Source organism: Melozone crissalis, unplaced genomic scaffold, assembly GCF_028551555.1.
Source record: "Melozone crissalis strain CALT ecotype California unplaced genomic scaffold, PUWL_Pcris_2 ptg000045l_1, whole genome shotgun sequence".
Lineage (NCBI taxonomy): Eukaryota > Metazoa > Chordata > Aves > Passeriformes > Passerellidae > Melozone > Melozone crissalis.
In genome coordinates, this window is record NW_026535823.1 from 29,239,200 (window position 1) to 29,264,579 (window position 25,380).

A 25,380-nucleotide genomic window follows, 5' to 3' on the forward strand; every position below is an offset into this window, starting at 1 on the left:
GTGACTGAGCAGAATATGTTGCTGAACACTGCTCTTGCCAACCAAAAAAGATCTGTTTAGAAAAAAATTGGCAGCTCCTCATGAAAAATGGGAAGCTGCTCTATTTTCTAGCAGTGACATATCAGGTCACTGATAGGTTATGACAATTCTTGCACCCATAGTGAAATCTGGTGGAAAATGCATTATCCCAAAAAATACCACTGACATCTCTCTATTAAAAGCCAGCACATGGAAATACTTAAAAATAGAATTAAGTCTTGAATGTTCCAGAGATTCATCACTGGTTTCTGAAGGTAGACCCTCTACTGTATTGTGGTTTGGTCACAGGGGGAACCTTCCTTTCATGCATCTCAACAAAGATTGCAAAATCTCATGGTTACACATGCAAAAAGAGATTCAGGAGCTTGGTTCAGATGTCAGCTTTGCCACTGACTAGTCTGTGATCTTTGATAAGTTAACCTATACTCATTTTATGTCCATCTCTACCACATGTACATCAGAAGCCTCCTGTCAGAATTTCTCCAGGAATGCTTGTAAGGACCCCAGAGAGAGGCAAGGACATACATAAACACTAATTATTGTTATATATGTGGCCATTCATTCAATTCTGAGTCCTGGGAGGAAAAATAGAAACAAGATCTTGTAATTCTATCTGGTAGCCCCTATTAGTGTCCTTCACATATTCAAAATATTACTGAACTAACCCTCCTGCAAACACTTTCCTCAGCTGCAAATGAGCAGCTCCAACAAACAGTCCAAGACTGCCCCTCCAAAATCAATTTATCTTCTAGTAGATGGCAGCAAGTAGATGCCTGTCCTGCCAAATAATGGAATTTGTGAAAGCACTGGAGATTATGAACCACATTATTTCCCAGATGCCCATGAAAGAGTCTGTGATTCTCCAAGAACAGCGATCAGCTCCTTCACAAATCCAAACTGCTTCATATTTCAAATCCTTTTTGGCAAGGTGCGTTTCCTTTCACAGCCAATTAACTGCAAACTAATTTAGAGAGGGTTTGCTTTTGCAAACATAAGTGTCAGGTTCCAACAGAGAACATGTTGCTAAGAGCATGATTTATGCACACATTCTGAGTTCTGTTGTTCTCTCATTCCCCCCAGACACCACTGATGATCCACGCAGAGACACCTCGGAATTTAATAAACTCCTTTCTAGGAGAACTTCACAGGTGAAGAAAATGTTCAGCATCCCTTACATCCTGAAAGCCCACACGGTTTTGCATTACCTTGCAGAGTGCTCGCACTGGTTTAAATACACATAAACTGAAAGCAAGGGGTACCTGCTGAGGAAAATGTATTCTACTATGAAAATAGAGGTTATCTGCTTCACAGAGAATTCCAAAATTTGGCTTTACTCTGGGTTAGACAATAAAAGGGGAGTTGAAAAGTTTAAACTCTCCACTTCTCCATTAAAAAAAAATTATTACACTTTGTTCTTAAGATTTTGTCTACTTTAACAAGCAGCAGACACATTTAAGCTCTCTGGTTTGGACAATACTGCAGCTTCTTTTCACTAAGTACACATTTATCTTCATTATTTATTCATTTTTAGATGTAGCTTTTACAATTGCAAACTTCAGTCTCAGAGGTTCCTAAAGATCTTGGCTGTTGTCATATTCCATGATTTTGACAGCAAAAGATCCACTTGCCATTGTAAAAATCATTTTTTGTTAAAAAGAGACAGAAGAACATGATATTTAGAGCTGCATTCCCCTCAATTTCTGCCAAAATAACAGGTATTCAGGAGACAGCAATTGTGTGTAGTGAATGTCCTCAGCAAGTAAGGTTGTTTTTCATTTCCTCTTATGTCACATTACATTTTCCTCTTTATATTTCCTTTTAAATATTTAGACAGAGCAGAGAGTTTTAAACGTGTCATTGACACAAATAAATGTTTAGGCAGTCAGTCTACCTTGGGTTCAGCTCTTGTCAGATCTGATAAGTTAAATATCACTGGATCTGGCCAATAATTGGATGGAAGACCTCTGAGGAAAACTCATGTGCTGAAGCAAGTGCCACTGGTTACTCAGTAGGTGTTTTTTTAACCTCAGACTCATCCTGAAATATGCCCTCAGCATGGTATTATAAGCACTAGCTGAAAAAGGCATTTTCAAGTAAGATTTAATGTGTTATTTCTGTTAGGCACTAGAAAGGATTCCTGACACCTTCTTCTGGAAGTTGCTTAGCCCAGTTTTGAGTTAGCCGAGCCCACTGCTACATAAAGCTATATCTGAAAGTATGAAATCAATTTTTCAACATTTTCCTTTTAATAATAATACATTTTTTAAACCTCTTGTTTAAACAGTAACTTGTACATTTCTTTGCCTTTAACACTTCATTCCTGACCTTTCCTTTACTCTCTCATTATGTCTCTGAGTCCAGCTCATGGACATCTCTGCCCATGGCAGCAGAGTTGGAATGAGGTGAACTTTAAAGTCCTTCCAACCCAAACCATTCTCTGGATTGCACAGCACATGTTCCCTTTTGCCATTTCAGAACCATCCAAGGATGGATATAATCCCTCTTTAACAGCTGCTGATTCTTGACTCTTTTGCCACTGCTGCTTGCTGATTTTATGAGAGCACATGAGGGCAGGATAAGGGGGGATGGCTTCAAACTGCCAGAGGGCAGGGATGGATGGGATATTAGGAGAAAATGCTTTCCTGTGAGGGTGGGCAGGCCCTGGCACAGGTTGCCCAGTGAAGCTGTGGCTGCACCATCCCTGGAAGTGTCCAAAACCAGGCTGAGCAGGGCTTGGAGCAACCTGGGATAGTGCAAGGTGTCCCTGCCCAGGGCCCATGGAAATAATCTTTAAAATTCCTCCCAACCCAAACCATTCCATGGTTCTATGACAAAGTGGAGCTGACACTGACCACTCCACCCTTCAGGCTGTGGGACACATTTCGGCCAAGGAATGAAGAATTCAGTGGGGCTGCTTCACTTGCTGCCGAACTCAGGACCTCCACACACATCTCAACAGTAACAAGTGCCAGTTCCAATACAAGATCTCAGCACTTCTGGGACCCCTGGAAAGCACCATGAAATTGATGTCCAGGTAAAGCCCCTCTGGGATGTCCATTTCCCCTTGTCCAGCAGGGAGGCTGGACCCTGGAGCTCCCAATCCCCAGGCACTGCACACACTGAGGCTCTGCACAAGCCTGGAAGCCTCAGCTCCAGGCAGCATGCCAGAGTTCAGCCAAACATATTTGCCTAAGTTGATATTTCTGTAATACATTTCAAAACATGACAAATCATTACTTTCTGATGTTTGCTATTCACATTTTTTTTTTCCTCTTTACGCTTTCCAGGCAGGAATGGAAATTGCAAGTGCCACCATAGCAACTCAATGCAATAATATAAATCTTCAAATAACAATTTAAATGAAGGATGTTTGAAGTATTTTTATTTTGTAATAAATTTATAGGTGTCAACTAGATCAGGGCTTCCTTTCTAAAGAGGTTTTGCTGTTTATCTAAAAAGACAATCCTTCACTTGAAAGAGTTTATAACGTTAGCCTGAGCCAAAACACTGAGGTTTAAAAGAGTATCTCAAATACATTCTATTTATTTATATTAGAAAACTACTCACTGGCACTCACTGGAATTTAGGTTCCTAAGTGTCTATGTCTTTTTTCATTCCTGGCATTCTTATTCACATTTAATAAGAAATTATGACAGAACCAAGACAGAATCTATACCACCTTATTGAGTTCTCATCCACTGCCACAAAACCAGGATAATTTCAAAGAACATTAAAAAATGGGATTTTTAAAAGACTGGCAGTTGTCATATTCTTAAGGTCCAGCTTGAGACTACACAGCACATACACAGAAGAGATTGTAGTTTTTCAGATATGTGGTTCCTGTGGCTAAAGTGGTATTTCTCCAAATCAGGATAACACTCAGCAAATTGGGGAATACCCTGGCATGCCTTCATCCCAACATGAGGGCCAGATTCCAGGTTTAGATGCTAAACACACACATCATGGCAACTTTTGGAAGGCTCTCACATATATTGTGCATTAAAGACTGAATCTCTGTGCCAACCTCTAACAAAACTGCCCAAACCAGCAGCATCAGGATCCACAGAAGTTCCATGGAATCAAGGTTACACACAGAATAAAAAGAAATCTGAGGTATTGTTAAGCCAAATAGCTCCTTCCTTTCTGATTCCTTCATTTCTCATCAACATCTGCCCATGCATATCTCCTTTACAACGAGCTTGTTTCCTCAACAGAAAAATAAATTTGAAGAAGAACACCGAGCAGGGAAAATCCATATTATTTAAAAAACAAAGCTTTTGATATTAAATATCTTCACTCAGGACTTAAATAAATCATAGACATGGTCTTTAACAAGAAAAAAAAAGTCAAAAATTTATTAAATAGCTAATGAATTACAGAAGACCTATAGCAGCCAACTGAGTACTTACCTTCTGCTCAAACACAAGTCCTTGGGAGTGACAAATGTCAATAAACAGCGCAGCTCAGGAGTGGGTGGTAGGCAAGACTAGATCCATCTGGCCTGTTGATGAGGAAGGAGGAGAGCTGTAAAACGCTCCGGAATGTGACCAGGAGCACATATGCCAGGATGGGAAAATGGGATTGTGCAGCAGCTCCCGCAGCCCCGCGGCCCCGCGGCAACCCCGAATCTGTGGGAACGTATGCTCCAGCCCTGCCTGGCGCTGTCCATATTTGTGCTGGGGACACAACCCCCCTGCCTCCAGCTGGGATGGGAGAATGCGCAGATCCCGGGAAAATCTGCTGAAATTAAACGCAAGTTGCTGGTATTTGTAGCCAAGTAGCCATAAATGCACCCTCCCACTTCTGCTGCTCCTCCTTTGCTGGTCCAACAGGGGGTTTTGCAGTCTGCTGCTGACACACCTACTCCCAGCTCTGCCTCTGCCACAGTCTGGGAACTGAATCCTCCTGCTATAGAGCCCTGATTTGTTACACCTCCTGAAGCTGAGCTTGGAAAGAACGGCTTTTATGTGTGTTTTGATGAGCCATCAACGATTTTAGATACTATTCATGCTCACCAACAGATTCTGAAATGAAACAAAATCTGCCTCTCATCACATGCACAACAGGATGTAACAGATGTCACAGAGAAACCAAGTAATAGCAGTTTTCGTGGTTGGATCCAACAATTACTTCTGTGCTCCACTCTGTGGCCTCTGCCTCAAAGCCCAATAGAAATGAGACACCTGCCCCCAGGAGTCCAGTGTAAACCTATATAAACACAATCTGGCAAGGCCCAAGCCAGAAAAGCATCCAGACACACATTTTTCACACTAAAACCCACCCAAGAGTTAGGTTATACCCAATCTTGAATGCAGTGTGTCCTGTTGGAGCAAAGAAGGATGGGAAAGGAGAAAGCTGATATCTCTTCTGGGGAGAACTAAGAATTTTGTGCTCATGTCTGCACTACAATCTCACTCTCCTCAATAATATTTGCTGGCTGGAGTGGTATCCTCTTGGGAATTCCAGCACTGACCCCTTGCAGCACTATGAATGCATAGTAACCCCCACATTTTACAAAACAGCATTTGGCAGCTCCTTGCCAAGGCCCCTCTAGATGGAAAGCCCAACGAAGATCCTTTTCTTCGGCTCATTGCACAGGAGTTGTACATGGCTTTTCTGTCCCTGTGCAATTTTCTCCTGCAATGTGTACTCAAGGTTAAAATGCTGTCCTTTCTCCTTGGTGAGATCTGTCACTGAACTATCAAAGTGTGCATGTTAGAGAGCCTGCCTGGTGGAGGGCTGAGTGATGCAGAGACAGACCTTTGATGCACGTTGTGACCTTAGTGCATTTCCTTTAAAATGGAAAAAAAAAGGAAAAGAGCCTCTTCTTGTTCCCATCTGGGGGCAGAAGGACATTAAGGAGCACTTTGGGTGCAGTAGCCCTCGCATTTATTGCAATTATTACAGCACTGAGAGGCTCCAGCCAAGACCAGAATCCCTTTATGATGAGCAGTGTAAGACATAAAGCAAGGGAAAAGCCTTATCTCAGAAATGCATGAACTAAACACAGCTAAAAAGGCTACTAAGAAAAAATAATCCTCACCCCTTTTTCCATCAAAAGGAAAAGGCATAAATGAGCTTTTCTCCAAAATCCCAGTGAGATCTGTGGCAGAGTCAGGGGGAAGGACCCAGGTCTCTGCTAGGCTGGCACCTCCATTTCCTAAAGACACATCTGTGACAATTCCTCATCTCCCAGGTTCTGCAGCTCCTGCACAGCCTTTGAGGAGACTTTTAATGCAGCAAATCAACATTTACAAAGCTAAGTGCATATACACGCCTTCTGGGGATAATGGCATTGGGTTAGTTTGTATCTGCCACCAAACAAGGGCAGAGAAGAAAACCACAGATTTTGGACAGCATCACTATTACCTGCAGGAAATGTTCAGCCCATGCATCTGGCACCATTTCCAACTCCTCTTTTCTCGCCTTTTTGCATATCCAGCTGGGAATGTCCATTTTACTGTCTGTTCACCTGGCCCAGTGCTTGAATACACTGAATACACTCATTTTGTGATTTAACCATCGCCACAAAAAAGAGCATTAAAGCTCAAACATGACTTAGAGCATGGATTAACAACAATCATATGGGAACTATCTCATTTTAGCTAAAAGAGAGTAGGATTAAATGCAATTAAGAGCTCCCAATGATGTAATAAAGACAACTAAAAAAAAATCAAGGCAAGTGGGCAAGAAGCAATCACTTTTCTGTCTAGAAACAGTAAAATAATGACAGTCTGATTGTTCATAGGGTCGCCAAGGCCAAAATGTGCAGAATGACCTTCATTAAGTCATACTTTGTACTTCTGCTGGGGGACTGTTGCATCTGCTCCTTTCGATTTGGCTTGTCTGAGTAACAAAGCTCCCAGCGATCATCTAAACCTCATTTGGAGCACCTGTGAACAATTCATTATATTAATATAACAGCAGGGGAGGAGTGCAGATACTAATAAATAGGTTGTTGAGCAGCTTTTGCTGCCAAGGTTGCTTTACCCAGCGAGGAAATGTCCCTTCCACCCAAAAGCTGGGGAGCTGCACTGAGACGCTGGGCTCGGTTGTACCACGACATGTCAGAACACACATCTGCTGCTGGAGAAGCTTGTAAATTAATTTTGCCTTTCAAAACAGTTGATAAATGTGTGTCTAATACTTCTGAGGGACTGCAGCATGATTTGAAACAGTTTGTTCTCAGTTAACGCAGAACAAATGTTCTCTGGCTAAAGGTGGCTACGAAAGGCATTTGGTAACGATTTGTACCAGCTGGGCTTCTCATTACTTTGAATAGATTTGTGTAAATCAGCACATAAAAATAAGCAAGTGGTCAATGCCTTTAATTGCATTTGGATGTGCTGTGGTAATGGCAAATATCAGAACTTTTGCATTTGTCCTCACATTCTGCAGTTCTAGAAAATAGATTTTTTTAAATAGAAACAGCAGCAAAAAGATTTTGCTGTTAACATCTATTTAGTCTGGTTTCAACTTAGTCACATTTTGCAAATGTCAGTGAAAAGCAAAGGTCAAATGGGAAAAAAACAGTATGCTATGGATCAGTACAATTACAGAGAGCAGAGTAGCACAGGGTTATGGAATCAGCTTGGGAGGAAAACATATCTGCAGTGTTGGATAGACACAGGGCAAAATCCTGCTCGTGGACCAGTGCAGATATCATCTTAAAGTAGTAGAAAAATAGATTGTGTGTGTTAAGATATTTTTCCAGAGAAACAGGGAATGTCAGGTTTTCAATTCGTTGCCTCTTTGGTTTTTTTAGGATTTGGGCAGCTTTGGAACAGCCTTGGTTTGGAGCAGTTTGCAGGCCTGAACATCCTCACTGTGACCATCCCTGGAAGTGGAAGTTGTCTAACTCAGTATGTTTAAGTACCTAAAAATCTTTCTGTCTCTTTCTTGTGTTGTCTTTTGTCACTGTTATACTGCTGGGTATAACACAGAGAAGCTGTGGCTGCCCCTGAATCCCTGGAAGTGTCCAAGGCCAGGTTGGACAGGGCTTGGAGCACCCTGGGACAGTGGAAGGTGTCTCTGCCATGGCAGGGGCCTGGACCTAGGTCAGTTTTAAAATCCCTCCCAACTCAGAGCAGTCTGGGATTTTGTGATGATTCTAAAGCACACCTGGACCACTTGAAAGGAATGTGAGGTGAATAATTATGAAGTATTCTGCCATTATAGACCTGGTAGAATGTTTGTAACTCTCGTTCTGGAAGGCACACAAAATCCACCCTGTGGTGTTTCCAGACCAGCTGAACTGAAACAGACACTGCCCCATTTTCATTCCTTTTATATAAAGAAGTGAAAATGAGAAAAGGAAGGATGCTGCACATATCAACAGCCAGGAGGGAGAACATTTTAAACACAGAATTTAATACAATCAATAAACTTTATATCAGTATAACACAGTCAACAACATAACTCTCATAACATCACAATCTCACATTTCCTATGTCACTGTTGACATGCATTAAAGATTACTTCTTTCAGCCAATTTTCTCTTCATGGCACAATCTTTTTATCCTGTAAATACATTTGTTGGTTTCTCAACATCCAATTAAACATGTAAAGAAAAGCCATAAAGATATCCAATTTATATATTTTAATTTTAATAAATTATTTTAAACTTAGCAGCTATAAAGTATCTACTATTACCTCTTTGCTGGCATTGGTTTAGCAAAAATTGGTAATTGTCACGCTGCTTGTGGGGTATCAAATAGAAACATTTTCACATTTACTATGAAATCCTCTCCAGCAACATGATATTGAAGGATAGACAAAACTGCTTTTACAGAAAACCAAGTTAATTTTTATCATTTTTCTGTAAGGGATGATCATTTGAAACCTTTGAGCTGAAAGGAATCACAGGGCACAAGCAAGCTGAGAGATTTTCAATAATTGTATCATTCACATTTATCTTCTGCATAGATAGCTATGAAATAAATACTGCATGTGAGCAAGTGCAAAAATGTACTTGAGGTACTTCTGTGAGATGGAATCTCATCCTCCTGAAATTGCCTTTCCCATGAAAGATGCCCAGTGACAACCAGCAGTTTAACCAGCTGGGGATATATACAGTCAGTTAGCCCTCAGCCTTAAACTGTTATCTGATTTGTCCCATAAAGCAAAATATATGAGCTACATGATCCAGCGTGGGGATAATGCACAATAAACATAACTTACACTGCAGGAAAATGAGCTCCTGTTGGACCATCTCACAACAGAATCAGCTGTGGAAGAATCCACCCAATCTGTCCAAAATGTTTTCTTGTTTTTATTCCTTTCCCCCATAAGCATAATTAAACCCAGTGGTTTTGGTCAGATAGCTCTGTGATAGCTTTTAAATTACTTATTCTGGTGGAGCCTGCCAAAAGTTCTATTTTCTCCCCCTTTGAAAGTACAATGTGCATTATTTGCTGCAGTGGCAAGGCAGTACAATCATGCTGTTCTTTTCTCAGCCCTTTCCTCTCCATTTTTACAGAGCATTCATTCACCACTGACTTCTGGTTTCTTCTCAGAACAAGAGAAGCTGTGATTGATGAAGAGTGGAATGTATTCAAATGACTTTCAAAAATCATGAAGTTCAAAGCCATTAGGACTTCTGAATAATAGTTCTTAAATATGTTTACATTTTAGCAGGGATTATTAATTTACATCTTGATTAGAAGATGTTATATATAAGGAAATATATATAAGGAAAAATATAAGGAAAAATTATATACGGAAAAATGTTTCTTTATAGAACTTTTTATAGTTATTTTCTCAATGAACACAGACACTGTCAAGTCTTAGCCATTTTCTGGAGTTCTGCAATTTTGTATATATTAATTATCACTTGAGATGCTCTGCGTCCCTTCAAAGCTACAAGTATTTGAAAAGAACATCTTCATGTCACTTGCATTCTCAAATAATGGCTCTAAATTAAAAACCAGAGCTTCTGGGGTGACTTTCTTCACCTAAACTTGTGCTTGCATTGATGAATTTTGGATATGTTACCCAGACACTGTGACAAAGTACAGAAGTTGTGGCTTTGAGACCCAGAAGCTCACTCTGTCCCAATAAATACTGAATAGAATGGGTCAGGAGACCTGTGCCCTGAGGAATTATCATCCAAAGAGTTGGGAGTCCTTGGCTGGAAGGGAGCCTGGAACAGGTATTTTGACAGCAACCAGTGTATTTTTCTAATCTCTGACTTGTGAATGAAGAAAAAGAGCATTATGGGGTGATGAGAGGAGCAGAAAAGGAGATGAGGGAGGGAAGCCTGGCAGGGAGCAGCACGGACAGGAAAGTGCTTGGGGGGAAAAGCTGCAATGGGGATGCAGTGCTGGATGGACAGACAGAACCAGAGCCAGGACAGGGCCCCACCAGCTGCTCTGGGTGGGCAAACATCACCAACCCCAGCAGCAATTCTGCACAGGCAGCTCTGTGCACAGCAAATTCATTATTGTTCTAAAAACCCAGCAATCAAACCCAGCGTTTTGTTGTGACCACAGTCCTGATTTACACCATTCATGGGTCTCTAAGCTCTATGGTTTGTTAGCAGTATGCAGGCTTTATTTGAGGAGCACAAAAAAAAAAAAAAAGAAAAAAAAAAGAACCACAGGAAATGGGAAGAATTTGGCCATAAATAGGTTTGTAGGAAAAGTAACTCCCCTCAGTTTCCCAAGCTTCCCTTTATTGTTGTAAGTTCACTGCAAAAGCCCTCTGAAATTTCATCTATTCTCATTGACCATTTCCCTCTGGCTTTCTTGTGTTGTGTTTATTTTTATTATTTCTTAATTAGATTACAAACACTTGCTACAGAAACAGTAAAACACTGCCTCTGGTTCCTGGTAACAGTACATTTTAAATGTATATTAACTCAATGTTTTAATTTCCAGCTGAATACAAATTAAATTTATCTTTCAACACAAACAGTAACCTGTCATTTTCCTCAGTACTTTGTCTCATGCGAAATTTGTTCAATGTTTAAAAAGCCATTTTTAAACAAAAATTGGTCACTGACTTCAGAACAAACCTTGTTGTCTTGTGTTATTCCAGGCCTGTGGAGGGATATCATCAAGACAGTTTCATCATTTTCCAGTCACTGATTTTGATGTAGCCTCACATAAAGCCCTACAAGCAGCTGGACAGAGTATTTCTGGTTGAAAAGGAGAATTTCTGCTGGCTGGGATCACTGCCTTGTCATCAAGGTACTGACAAACATATTTACCGATTTCCCTTTGTTAAAAAGCTTTAACCACAAACATTTGTTTCATAACAAAGAGCTGTGGGGTGACTACTGTGGGTAATTCATTCTTTCTCACACTGCAGAAAAAAATGGTGGAGGAAGGAGGGAGGGAGCAGTGCTGGCAAGCAGAGGGATGCTGATCTCTGCTCTCTGGCCTCTCTGTGCCCAGGGAGGTGTCCCTGATCCCCGTGGAGCTCTGCACTTCCCAGGCCTGGAAAAGGGCAAGCAGTGCCAATTGCTCATTGACCTTCCCACTGGCAGTGAAAACATCCTCATGAGAGCAGAGCCAGGGAAATGGAGGTGGCAGGGAGTGGTGGGAAGGGTCACGCATCTTCATCATCAAGAAACTAAATGAAAGGAAGGGTGGATGTTGCAGGATTTTAGTTTCCAACAGCATCACTAAATTAACGTATTCAGCACAAAAATAACACATTTTCCACAGGAACTCTTTAGTCTTAAGACCAGAGTCTCTTTCTCCTGACAGCTAAATTATGGAGAAATTTCTCTTTCTCATCTTTTATTTTAAGCCATTAGTTGTTTGCTTTTCAGGACAGCTCTGAACAATTTCAGCCAGCACTGCCTGGGAAGGTTTGCTGTGACATCTGATACTCGGTGTCAGCTCTGTGGGGAGAGCACAGGAGCAACCAGTTTTTCTCAGAGCTTTTCTGTGTCCTGAGTCCTTAAAAATAATGTTAACTGTGAAGCTTAAATCAGCACTGTCGGGGGCACCCAGTGTTCCTCCTAACAGAGCAGCCCAAGGCTGCCAGAGGTATTACACTGCTCTATTGAAGCCTGCTGTGAGGTGGAAATACTGCCCTGGAGTTCATGACTTTGTAGCTGTAAAAAAAAGATATGACTATCAGATCTTATTATAGCACCTCATGCACAGCTCAGTGGAAAGGGAATATCCATTGCAGGGCTCTCTGTGCACCAAGAAATCCTGGCAAAGGTATTTGTGGAGGGGATAAAAAAATCCCAATAGCAAAACCTGAGCAAGGTGGGAAGAGCAGGTTTAACTTTCCTTGTGCACACTACAGACACCCCCAGTGAAAACTGAGGAGTTTACATCCCTGTGATCCTTTGTGACTGACACAATAACACATTTCCCTCAGGCTTGCCCTCCCCACACGTTTTTAGCTGTTCATGTTTACTTGCACAATGTGGTTCATTAAAAACACTGCACGTGTTTTCATTACCTGCACACGTTTTCATTAAAAACTTGTTGGAGGCTGTGCAGAAATCAGTTTGCCCAAAACATTTTCTGCAAAGATTTCACAGATGCTGGATAAAAACTTTCGGATCAAAATATATGAGAGAGACTGAGGTAAGAGAACTCCAGGTTTAAGCTCATGCCCTCACTAATTCAAGTATTCCATCTCTCATTCCCCTGCCCTTCAGCTCAATGAATATTTATTGTTGGGAAGTGGAAGGGCTTTAAACAGGAGAGATCAGGAGTGGCAGAACAATCCCCAGCCTTGTGGCTGAGTCCCCTTCCACAGGTGCTGCAGGACAGCACAAAACCCTCTCCCAGCTCTGTACCCACCCAGCATCCCATCCTGGATGGATGCTGCTTCCCATCCACCTTTGGAGAGCTGGAAACTGGAAAGAGCCACTGATTCATGGTCATTACACCTGCAATAACTCCATTTTTGTGCTGTTATTAACCAACATTTCCATTTTTAGAGCTGCACACCTCCCCTTGATGGTCACCTCCCCATGCTACCAGCATTGGAATGAACATTCAAGGATTCCCTCTTGATGGTGTTTCCCATTGAAGAGGATGTTTCAGAGGTGCTCACTGTAAGTATTCTTTTTAATAATTATTTTTATGTTTGCTCTGAGTGGTAGTGTTGCCAGGAAAGCCATCAAGCAGGATTTCACACATAATTTTGGCCCAGGAATGAAGTTTGATGACTTGCAGAAAATATCAGGAGTTTGATCTGCTGCTGAAGAAATAAGGCCTGGTTCTAACAACTGTTAGAAATGAAACTAAGCATTCACTTCCCAGGACACATTTGATTTAATTTTAACACAGACCTATGAGTGACACTATAAACACCGCATTTTTTAAAATATTAATACAAATATCTACACATAAGGAAGAAATAATTGGGTGGTGGCTTTACCTTCTGACAGAGGAAAAGAACTCATTTAAAATAATTCTATTACTTCCCCCAGACAGGCCTTGTAGGTTAGTTACAAGGAACTCACAGGTCACACAAAAGTGCAATGATAAAAAATGCAGGTAGTCTGAAACATTTATAAAGAGAAAGTATGAGGGAGTATGTAGTTTAGAATCTGAAATGACATTTTGGCATGGAACAGATCTCCCACAGGGCAGTTTTGAAACTTGCAGAAATTCTTAAAATGACATCTTTCAAAATGAACAAACATCAAACACGCTGAAGTCGTTACCTCAAAGTGCTTCACTGATAAGTCAGGCTGGGAATATGCTAAAAATAAAGTTGCCCACTTGTACAGCTGGCAGGAGCTGTGACCCCGGTGAGTCCTGCCCACACCATCCCTGCCCCAGCTGGGATTAACTCAGGTTTATTTGGACAGACATGAGCAGCACAACTGGGAAATGAATCCACAGAGGCGAGGGAAAGGCAGGGATAAACCACGGATACACCATGGATAAACCATGGATACACCATGGATAAACCATTGATACACCATGGATACACCACAGAGAGGGACAGGCACTGACAGGAGCCAGCACAAGGCATCCACAGGTGAGCCCTGACCCAAACCTGCTCCCGGAAGGTGACAAGAGCAGCATCTCTCCCCTCTGACTGCCAGGACAGCACACACTTCTTTTATGTGCTTAGTGACACAAAAAGCTCTCTCAAAACGCCAAATTTATATTATTGAACTTCTTTTGTTTAAAGAGAAAACAAGAGGGCAGAAAATGAATGGTACAATGCAGGCATTTCTCCATTTATTTAATAAGTTCTGTGGAATTAGGAAAAAAACCTCAGGAAATTCCTTTTTTGTGCAATGCATAATTAACCCATGGTCCCCTCTTCCCCAGCCCTTGTTAGACATTAAAGCATAGCAGGACAATGTGGATTTGCTGCTGTTCTTAGGTTTGCTGTGGTTCTTTTCTTTCCTCAAAATGGCAAACCTGGTGTGCCAGCCACAATGTGACAGGAGGTACACTTACAGGTACAGCACCTCACAGAGAGTTCCTCTAGCTAAATGAGAGCTCCTAGCCATTGACCAAAACAGAAGAAAAGAAAAAATGTTCCTTTGCTTTCACCCACCACTGATCTTCCTTTAAATGCATGGATGCTTTTGCATTAATTTCCTTAACTGCTAAAGATACAAGCAGAATTTGTGTATCTGCCCCCAGTTGGAAGGTTTACTGAAAATAAGAAGACTGGAGTTTAGAGGTCTTATTTTGCATGAAATTCACAATTATAAACTTTTGAAACACTTCTGTCATTTTTGCCCCTGATTCTGAGTAAAGCTACATCTGCATCAATCCTTCTCCATCACCATCTCCATCCATGCTGATCTGTTTGCCCAGTGATCATTCAATTATTCCATGTGGTTCTGCTGCAGGAATTTGGGTTGGTTTAGACATGTGTAAGTGGTAGCTGAGGGGTTTTTTCCCTCCTCTGTGCACTTCCATAAATCCAGGTTAGTAAACAACCCTGCACTCTTTCCCTTGCCCTCTGCTCTTCCACACAGCAAAGGAAAAGGAACCAAAACCTCACACAAAAACCTGAAATGGTTCTCTTGGCCACAGAGGAGCCAGAACACAGAACAGAGAAGAGGTCCAGACCTTTGGAAACATTTTTCCTCACACAATTTCCACTCAGCCCACCTGGCATGGATTTTTATGCCACGGTTGCAGGCTGGTTCCACATGGAAGGGCTGCTCCCCACCAAACAGATTTGCAGGAACACTTCCCTGCAATCCCTGCTCTCACTGCAGGCCATCCAAGACTGTCTCTGAAGGAAGAGATTGCTCTTTCTCTCACTCACTGTTCCAGGCACTCAGCATTATGGAATACAAGCTTTCCACAAGGGTTTATTAACCTCTGCACAAGAGAACACGTTATTCCATTTTGTAGACAAGAAGCCAATAAAAAGGCTGATTTAGGCATTCAAAACCAGTGCCTAGCTCTTAAGTGTGTAATCCAAAGCACAAAGGGCTGGAGCCTACAAAGAAAAGGTCACAAATATTTCAGGGGACGTCTTACTATAAAAACAAACAAACAATTTTCCTCGCTTCACCTCATTTTCAAAAGCCAAACCATGCTGCAGGAAAATTTTTCCCACTCCCCAAAGTCAGCTGGAGGCAGACACTCACTGCAGATAGATCAGTCTAGCAGGTAAAAGACAGGACATAGAAAGATTTTGCTTTCAGTTGCTTGTATCATTGGAGATACAGAAGAAAAATCAACCTTTTGCACCACAGCAGGACTGGGGTGCTCATGTCCCAGTGAGTAAATGGTTGTTTTTTTGTAATTACTTAATCCATCTTTATATCAGTAAGGAAAATTCATAGAAAAAAAGAGAATCAGTGCCCGTGCAATACCTTAATTCAGAGGGACGGGTGAGAACTACATCAGGTGTTACTTTAGATATTTGTGGGCTTTTAGCACATCCCAAAGTGTAAATATTGAGCTGGAGAAATAGTGGTGTAGCTTCCCAGGAGTCAGAAAAGCTGTAGCAGTCCAGCTAAGGATGATGGAGGGAGCTGTATATGTATTTTCCTCTTTCTTGCTTGCTTTCATAAGTTCAGCTTTAATTCAGATTTGAGAACTTGAACAAAGGACTGCAGGAAAGGTAGCAACAAGCAGCCCCTTGTCCCTCTACTAATTGCCTGATTTTGCCTTAAACAAACAGTAAAAATGAGGCTTTTCACATTTTCTCTGCATTCTTAACCACAGATGGAAACCATCTATAATGCACTGCCTATAAGAAATGAACTCCCAGTCCACTGTGGATCTTGGGCAGCTCCACAGGATTTGCTGTGGTGTGAGACAGAGCAGAAGTGATTCCACAACTGAAATGCTGCTGTCACCACAACACAACCAAGTGCAGATGAAAGGCTTTGAGCTGTTTCAGCCCAGGCAGTGCTACACACAAATCACACATAACTAGGCTGACTTAACTTTGCTCTAAATTCAATGATGGCAATGAATTTTTACATCTTCTCTGCTATTAGTGACTTGCATGTAATAATCCCAATAACATTATCACAAATTCCTATGATACTACAATATTCATGGAAATGTAAAACTAAACTGCTGAAACTTAAAACCGATTAATAAAATATCCCGTCAAATAGATTCATTTCACTTCCTAAAGCAAAGAACTTCACTTGATCTCAGAGCATTAGCTATTTGAAATGCTAAAACATTTTTCTTTCAGTTGTAAAAGATTTTTTTCCACAGGCAAGAACTTGTTTGTCACTACTCACAGCCTTCCCACAAAAAAACAAGAATCCTGCTCTGTTTCCTTGCTTAGGCACTGGAGTGTCTAACAAGAAGAGTTAGAGATTATTCCAGTGAGTTAATTGGGTTTCAGAAATGGCTTGGAAAGAGAGGCTTTCTCTGGTTTTCTCCTCTGTTTGGGGAAATCTGACTTGCCAGTCAAAATTAGGATCTCTGTTAGCAAGGGCAGCACAAAGCAGATCTTCACTCCCTTCTGCTTAGGCTGCAGACAAGAGTGAAAAAGCCAAATTGAAAAGAGTTCTACAGTGAAGCCCCAGATGTGAAATTTCTTGGATTTGAATATCTGAGTTCAATCTGAATTTTTACGTTGCAGGTAACTTGTTATGGAGACTGAAATCTGAGTTTAACAGAAAAGCCAGTTTGTAGCAGGGGAGCACCAGCACATCCTCATGAATTCCACACAAAAATACAAACATACTTTTCCTGCTTCTTCTCCGGTTTCAAACAAACTGAGCACTTTGCACCTTCACTGGGGACAGGGACAGGAAGAGAATTCCTAAAAGACTGGGAATTGTGGTCCTGGTTCAGGCACATCCATGCTGGGTGCAGGGGGGACCAGCACAGCACTCTGCTGTGGCTCAGACTGTGGAGGGGCACAGGGCTGTGGGGATGTGCACAGCAGGGACAGACATCTCTTATCTCTCAGCCAGAATTGGGATTCCCAAATGGGAGAGCAGCAGAGAGAGCTTGGGGTGAAGATGCTGTGAGGGCACCCAAAAAATTTCCCTCATTCTGTTCATCCCATTGGAATCACGGCTCTGTGCTCATGGGAATGATGCCTTAGAAAGCTGCCCTAGAACAGAGGCTGGACAGAGCTCCAGAATAAAGCAGGGATTTATTCCAAGGATCTCCTCCATGGATCCACTTTGGGCAGCACCAGAGCCCAGCCAGGGCTGCACCCAAGATGAACCAAAATGGCCCCAAAATGCACGAGGAGCACGGGGTCTGTCCCTGGGATCAGTTCTGCTCCATTTGCACCTTGCAGTTCATTGTCCCATTCCAGCTTTAGCCCCTGCAGTCCCACCCTGCTTGTTTTTCTCTCTCCAGCCCACGGGGTTTGTGCTCCTGGGCTGAGATTTGGATCATTTGTCCTTGGTGCCCAGCTGGAGCAGGAATTGTTTTGTCTCCCTGCTCTGTGCACAGAGCTCACCATCCATCCCCTCATATGAAGCTCAGACCCACACACTAAAGCAGCACAGAGTCTGAAAAATATAAAAGCTAAAACTTAATGCATCAGGAACACTTGGAAAATACAAACCTTTGTCTATGGAAGTGGAGAACTGAGAAAACCTCCAACTCCATTACTGCCACCCCCAGAACAGGTGGAGATGCACTCAGGCCACCCAGACCCAAATAAACCTTCAGCTTTCAGCACCCTCAGCAGAAACACCCCCTGTCCTCACTCATCTGCCACCCTGCAGACATCTGTGAGCAGTTTGTATTTTGTCAAGGTCACTTTTCTGCACCCACCTGGCCTTTGTTGGCCACTGTGGTGCATTTTGGTTTCCTAGGCTTTACAAGAGAGAGGAGAAAGAGCTGCTCACACCTCCACAAAGCACAGTTTGCATTTAAAGATGTCCAACATAAAATTACCCACAGGGGTTTCTGTGCTTTCACCAGAAGCTGCTTTGTTTTATAAGCTCCATTATTACGGTGCTATTAAAAGGCTTAATGATTTAAATAGCACTCTTGAGTTAAGCCAGATGCTTTTACTCTCCAAGTATCAGGTCTATAGGTTACCAACACAAACAAGAGAAATCTTCTTTGAAATCTTCTAAGGCTGATAGTACTCAATTTAGTATTTTTATTGTAGCCAGAAAATCCTCTGGAAACATTCCGACTTTCACAATATTAAAAAATAACCCACTTAGTGAGTTCTAAATAATATTTATTTTAGCTAACGGCAGTATTTTAACAATCCTTGGCTCTCTAAGCCTATTAACTTCTAATACTACCAAGTTGAGCTACAGAAAAAAAATAAATAAAAGCTTCCTCTTGCTGCCTATTGACACTGGGTGTCATCTAAATGGCTAAACTGCAGTTCTGTTCCCAGAATTAATGCTGCAGGAGAGAAAGATGATGAAAAGGGACTCGCTCACAGCCCAGGCAGCACAAAGCTAAGCCATGTGGGCAAACACCTCCTCTAATTTCATTGTATTTATAGGTCAGCTGGTTTTATTCTGAAGCACAAGAGATTTACTGGGAAAATTCATTACTGCCGCTCGCTCTGATTTTCTTTCTCAATATAATTAAGCTTTGCTAATTGTCTATCGTGATTAAAATCATGCCAATAACAACCTTGTTTCCCCATTTGGCTGCGCTCCAGGCTCTTCAGAGCCCTTGTTTATGGGCAGTTCTTCCTGTAGCAGTTATGGAAAGGTCTTTCACCAAACACGTGAGGGCAGCCCTTGGCCCGGCTGCCAATAAATTCATACAAGTCAGGATTCTACCCGTGGATGTTCTGAGGCAAAGAAGGTAATCAAAAAGGAAAAGGAAAGACACAACAACTGTAGTTTAAGCAAGGAGTGAGATTCTGTAAAGATTCAGATTCTTGCAGGCTGGGAAATGAATTCAAACTAGAGACACAGATAGGAAGGTGTTGAAATGAGCGATTACTTCAGGGCTGTATTATCCCCCCAGCAATACAAAAGCTGATGTAAGACACAGAAATTCAGCCAGGACACAGAAAGGGGAGACAAGGGAAGAGAAAAGGGTTTGGGTGTGGGTGGGAAAGAAAACAAAAACAGAAATAAAGAATCTTGCTGCTGTTCTATGACACATTGCTATTTTTTAGCTTCATCACCTCAATGGAAGGCAAATCAGGGGTGCAGAGGGCAGGACCAGGAGCTGAAGGCAGCTTTGCTTTGCTTTGGAGCCCCAGACAGGGTCCTGGCAAGGGGGAAAGGACATAGGGAGGTGGCTAAAGCCATCCTTGCCTTCTTCTCACCTTCCCTTTGCCTGCTGGCAACTTCCTTGGAAACAGTCAGAGCTTGGTTTGTAACAATGCTCATCAGCAAACTTCTGACAAAACAGATTTTCAGGGGAAAAAATATTGATTCATTGAAGCCAAGATGTCTTAACCTCTAATGCTCTTGCTTCCCAACAGTTCTTTTGCTTGGGAATCAGGATTCCCACTGTCCACTGCCATGGGCAGCTCCAAGGGACACAAAATTCTGTCTGTGCCAGGGACAGCAGTGCAGGGGTACCCAACCCATCACCACAGGCCTCAGGGTTCTGGGGCTCTGTGCTTCCCTGTAAGGAGGCAGAGATAGGAGAGCACTGCAGGTCTGTTTTAATCTGTTTAAATGTTTTTCAAATGCTGCAACCAGGTAGAAACCCAAACAACTCCCAAATGAGGGCGTGCACACCCACATCACTCAAGTGTCCCAGAGTCCCAGTTCCAGGAGTAAAATAACCAGACCACTGTGTGCATCCCCTTTTGGCAGTATGAGACAGGTATCTGAGCTTGGGTAGCTCATTCTCAGTTAACTCTGTGCACTTCTGCAGTGTAACACACTCTGTGCCTCATTTCCCCACAGGGAATGAATGAAAGCCACTGCCTTTTTCTGCACTTCTGTCTAATTTACACTGTAACCTCTTTGGGCCAGGACCTATTTCTTGTTACTTGTTCATACAGTGCCTAACACAAAGGCAACCTAATCTCAGACCCTTTTTTAATGCAAATGTAATAGAGAACTGGGCTGTTTTAACAGAAAGGGTAATTTTGGTTCCCCCTCGGTAATGGACTCTGGGAACTGATAATTGGGCTGTTTTGTCATTATTCTTTTAAAGTGAGGTTAAGGTCCTATTGGTGGCAAAGTGAAATATGTATTGCAGGCTAATCAGCAGTCCAAATCCAAATGTGCCAGGGCAGAGCTCACCCTGCATTTAGTGCACTCAATGGATGGGTTGTACTAACACAATTAAAGGAAGAATTTGGCTGTGTACACATGCAGATCATTATATTCGCGCATCTCCTTTTACTGCAGATCATGCAGAGAAGGGTCTGAAGACTAAAAAACAACAATTATGGGTCTAGACAGAGCCTGCCTGAAGGCATGAGCTGCAGCTAGAGCAGTTCAAGTGACTGCCTCCTCCAGAGGAACACGCACAGAGGCAGTGGCACTCACACAACACCAGACTCCAGCCCCGTGGCCGGGTGAGCTGGGCTGCTGCTCTGGCCTTTGCAGAGGCCTGGGAGGACACACACAACCAGCCAGAGCTGCCCAGCTGGGGACAGCAGCTTTGGAAGGCACAGAAGGGAACTGCTGGCAGCTGGTTGTGTCCTCTTGCTCCAGAGTCAACAGGGTCAGCGAAGATGTGGCTTGGTAAACCCAGCCCAAAGGACAGGAGATTGGATTCTGTGTCCTCACATGCCACTGGTTATCAAGCAGCAGCTTCTCCTCACACAGAGAGACATGTTTTTCATGGTGCCAGGGTACAGAGCTAAAAAAAAAATGTCATCGCTTCTTCATCAGCTTTGCTTTCAAATATGTTTCAAATGCAGCAACTTTTATCTCGGTGCTGTTTGTTTCAGTCCAAGAGAAAGCAAAGGAATGCCAACGTTCCATCATTTCTGAGCATGAAGGGCAGCTTATCAGAAAATAACATCAGTGGCAGACACTTAAAATACCTTTATCCCAAGGTTTCTCCCCTGCTTTCCCATGGATAGCACATTTAAACCACTGCTAGATAGTCCAAACCAATAACAGGCTGTTCTGGTCACTCTTTTAATAAATCCATCTTTTGTTGCAGTGAACCCCATTTGCTTTTGAGTGCAAGTCAGGTTATTGATACAAATCACAAAGCCAGGTATGAAATGCACTTTGGATCTATTAGAAACTTTATTTCCCTAAACATCCACGTAACCATGACTTAAATCAAATAGGTCTCTCCACTGGCATACAGAAAGAAAAAACTCTTAGCCCCAGGATTTACACCTTTAGTCAGATGGATCCTATTTCTGACAATGTCCTACAGACTCTGCAAAGAAAACCTGCTCATTCCAGCTGTTACCTGAGTCTCAGAATTCCTTTTACACTTACATTTTAATCCCCTAATTACATGACTTGTAAGCCACTGAATTCTCTGTTCATGAGGAATTGTCTGGGATATCTTGCAGCAAGAAAACAGTGTATGTTTCTGTAATGCTTAATTCTCACCTAATGAAGAAATATTGGACCAAACCTACAAGAGCCAATCCGAGGGAGAAAATAATCAGCATACTCTCATTTCTTTAAATGCCAGGAAAAAATCATCCAGTATATTTTAAATTTCAAAGCCTTTTCCCCCAACACCTTAGGCATTAATGGCTTTTTAACAGGACACAGTCTGTAATTTTCTTGAGGCAATTTTCCGTGGTTTTTCACCTTCAGAAAAAAAAACGCACTGGGTTAATCTTTCCCAGCTGACATCATAAGGATGATTTCTGCAGTTAAAAAGGTCTTCAAACAAAAGGAATAAAAACAAAAGAGTTCATTTACAGCTCCTTTGCTGAGCAGACAAACCATGCTGGAGGATGGCTCAATGACAGCCAGTGGGACAATTGTCCATTCCAACCATTATCATATTGCCATGTGCATCCCAGCAGCTCCTGCATAAATCCTCGCATTAGAGCCCAGGCTCTGCTGTGCACAGGCTTTAACCACATCTCATTTGTGACTCAGGAGACCTGGATGTGCTCCTGGATTTGCCATTGCCCTCTGCTATGCCCCCCTGCAAAAATCTCTGCCTGTCTCTGTCTGTTTCTCCACCTCTGAGATGGGGATCAGGGTATCCTTATAAAACCCCCTCCTGCAGAGGGATCAATGGGAATTGTTGTTTCACCCTTCTGAATGGCTCTCCTGGAAAGCACAGAATTTCAGTCTTCATTTAAAGCACAAAAGCTGGCGTGTCTGTGGTGTTTTGAAAGGCACTTTCACATCAGGCTCTGAGAACACGTAAATGAAAACACCTCCAAAACAAATTCTGTTTGTTTTTCATCCATTGTCTGCACACGCTGACATGCAGTTCATCTTCTCTTCAAGGGGGAAAAAAAAAAGTTAGCACTTAAGCACTTATTTCTGCTGCAAAACCATTCATATAAATAAAAGAGAGACAGAGAGAGACAAAGTGCTCTGTGTGGATACTTTAAGCTGACAGAGAAAATGCTCCTTCCACAACAAACCGGAGCACACACCGGGAGGACAGCCCTGCTCCTGATTCCCATCTCTGAGAGAAAATGAAGAAGAATGAATAGCTATGCCTCACTTACTCTTGAAGCAAATCAAAAGGAATATTCTGGTGTCTATTTTTTATCCTCCTGTTCTGGTTAATGAAAACAAAAGACCTAAATATTTGATTACTTCCCCTCTGTGTCAAAAATAATAGTTCACGGCCTTTCTAGTTTGACAGAACAGAGACTTTTTAGATCTCAGTCCTTTCATCTGAAACAGCATCACACAGGTTTGCACCAGCCTAACCTATTAAAATAAAGTTGAGCTCTAAAAATCTGCCTTTTTTTCCCTCCTTTTTCTCCCCTTTTGGAGCTGCACTGCAAGCAATGATTAGATTGCATTTGCCAATAAATCTATAGGGATAAGTGAACCAAAATAGCTTCTTCCTCTCCAACCTATCAGTTAACAGCTTCCTTTGTAAATGATATTACCACTTCATGATTTGCCTTAAAACTTACTCAACTCTGTCCTGTGCCCCTCAGTGTAAATGTGACCCATGCTAAAGGCTGTGCAAAATGCATTCAGGAAATCCATATTTGTGAATTGATATTTTAGTGATTTCAGCAGCATTCACAAGTTTGACTATGTGGAATCTAACATATGCAGAATCCTTCAAAAATCTGCAGTTCAGGTGGAAACACATCCCAGCAAAAAAACCACCCTGTGTTAGTACAGAAAGAAATTAAAGTGATCAGAAATTGATTGAACTTATGGAGACATAAAATGGTAAGGGAGGAAAATTTTAAGATGTGTGTATGTTGTGGCAAGGAGTTGCATTTCAGAAAATTGCATGTAGCACACAAAGAATCATGGAAGCCATGGGAAGAGTGACCTTATTCCACTGAGCTCTTTCAAATTCTTCTAATAGCAGCTCCTGCTTGTCAGGATTAGCCAGAAATATGGGTGGTTTGACTTGTTAGTGCTATGGTTTTTCCCTGATGTACTGAATAGTACATTTTGCTACAACACAGCTTCCATTTCATTCCCACAATTTTCCCTCCAACTGCATTTCCAGTCCAGTTGTTCAGACCCCAAGAACTCAGTTTCTGCAACAGCTGTACCCCAGTTCTGCCACTGCCCCACTCTGCCCCCTCATTTCTCCATTTACAATGGATTTGCTTCACATATTGAAAATGAATGCTTGCTATGATACAGGAGTTTAAACAGGACTTTTATTTCCAGTTATCTGGTGCAGCAGTATTTTTCTGGCTGATGTTTTAAGCAACCTGAAGAGAATGAGAGAGAGGAGAAGGAGATAAAAGAGCAGTTTAAAGGACTCCAACCTTTCAGCACAGTTGTGCCAGTCTGAAGATGAATAGATCATTTGGGGTGTTCTTTCCAAATGATTGTGTAACCAAAAAGAAAGGGGAGTAAATCAGGGCATGATTGGTTTCTGTAGCAAGAACTAGGTAAGAGAACAAATCAAATTTAACACTAGGAAAGCAATAATGGAAAATGTCTGTCTCCCCAACAGTTCCTTTGAGACAAACAATCTGACAGTGCTGAGCTCAGCCAGGCTGGGCTTCTCACAGAAACCACAAAAACTCCTTGTCCATGCTGAGAACTTGGTAGAGCAAAATCCCAGCTGTAGCCTGTCCCTTGTTAGCATAATGGATCTCTATGGTTGGCAAAAATGAGCAATTCAACAACATGTAGTAGTCCAGAAATTTATTGGTCACCCTCTGAGATACTCAATTAAATTTTCCTAACTCCAAGAAAAGGAGACAAAAACTCTCAGGTGTCTTTGAAACAGTTCACACTTACATAAAAATCACAGTATTTTTTTTCCTCACTATTTTACCTTTCTAACCTCATCATGTAACTGTCTCACTAATATTTCCAGGCTCCCACTCTGATCATCTCTACATTAAACATTTCCTACCACACACTGCAAAAAGAAAGTCCTGACAGGGCAGGTGGAGCCCTGAATGCAGACAGAATTTTATGGAAACCACAAAAGCTTTTGTTCCCTGTGATGAAAGCCAACACCAGTGTGGATTACAGCACTCCAGGAGCAGCTAATGGAGCCCTCACACATCTTAGTTCGCCCATTTTGCTCTCAGAATTCATCTCCTATTAATTTTGGAGGAGTAACAGGTCCCTGCCTCAGGCAGTGCCTCATACTCCAGATAACTCAGACAGACACTGCATTGCTCACAGATTATCAGCTGCTGATGTGAAATCAGAATGAAAGATGGAGCAAAGTGACCATGGAACTTCATCTTGCATTTAGCAAGCCAAACTCCTTGCATAATCATTCCATGGGCTCCTAATTTCCCACTCCTGTACCAGCAGCAAGCCCCAGTCTCTCTGCTAAGCCCCACAAGCCAGGCTCAGTATGGTCCAAAACACCCTAAAATAGGAGGGAAATCCCATTTTAGGGTGTTTTGGGAATTGGGAAATTGGGAAATCTCCACCAGGCTAGCAGA

The 25,380-nt window shown here is 42.1% G+C and overlaps 1 protein-coding gene across 9 annotated transcripts in view; it reads right to left on the reverse strand.

The window, feature by feature from the left end:
* Window positions 1–25,380, reverse strand: part of DAB1 (DAB adaptor protein 1) — a 414,997-nt gene that overhangs the window by 146,270 nt on the left and 243,347 nt on the right. For 3 of the 9 annotated variants that reach the window (XM_054285851.1, XM_054285849.1, XM_054285853.1), the window contains one exon: window positions 4,449–4,540. The exons of the other annotated variants lie outside the window; for them this stretch is intronic. The gene's annotated coding sequence lies outside the window, so the exon portion shown is untranslated. The remainder of the gene's footprint in view (window positions 1–4,448; window positions 4,541–25,380) is intronic. 9 annotated transcript variants of the gene reach the window in all.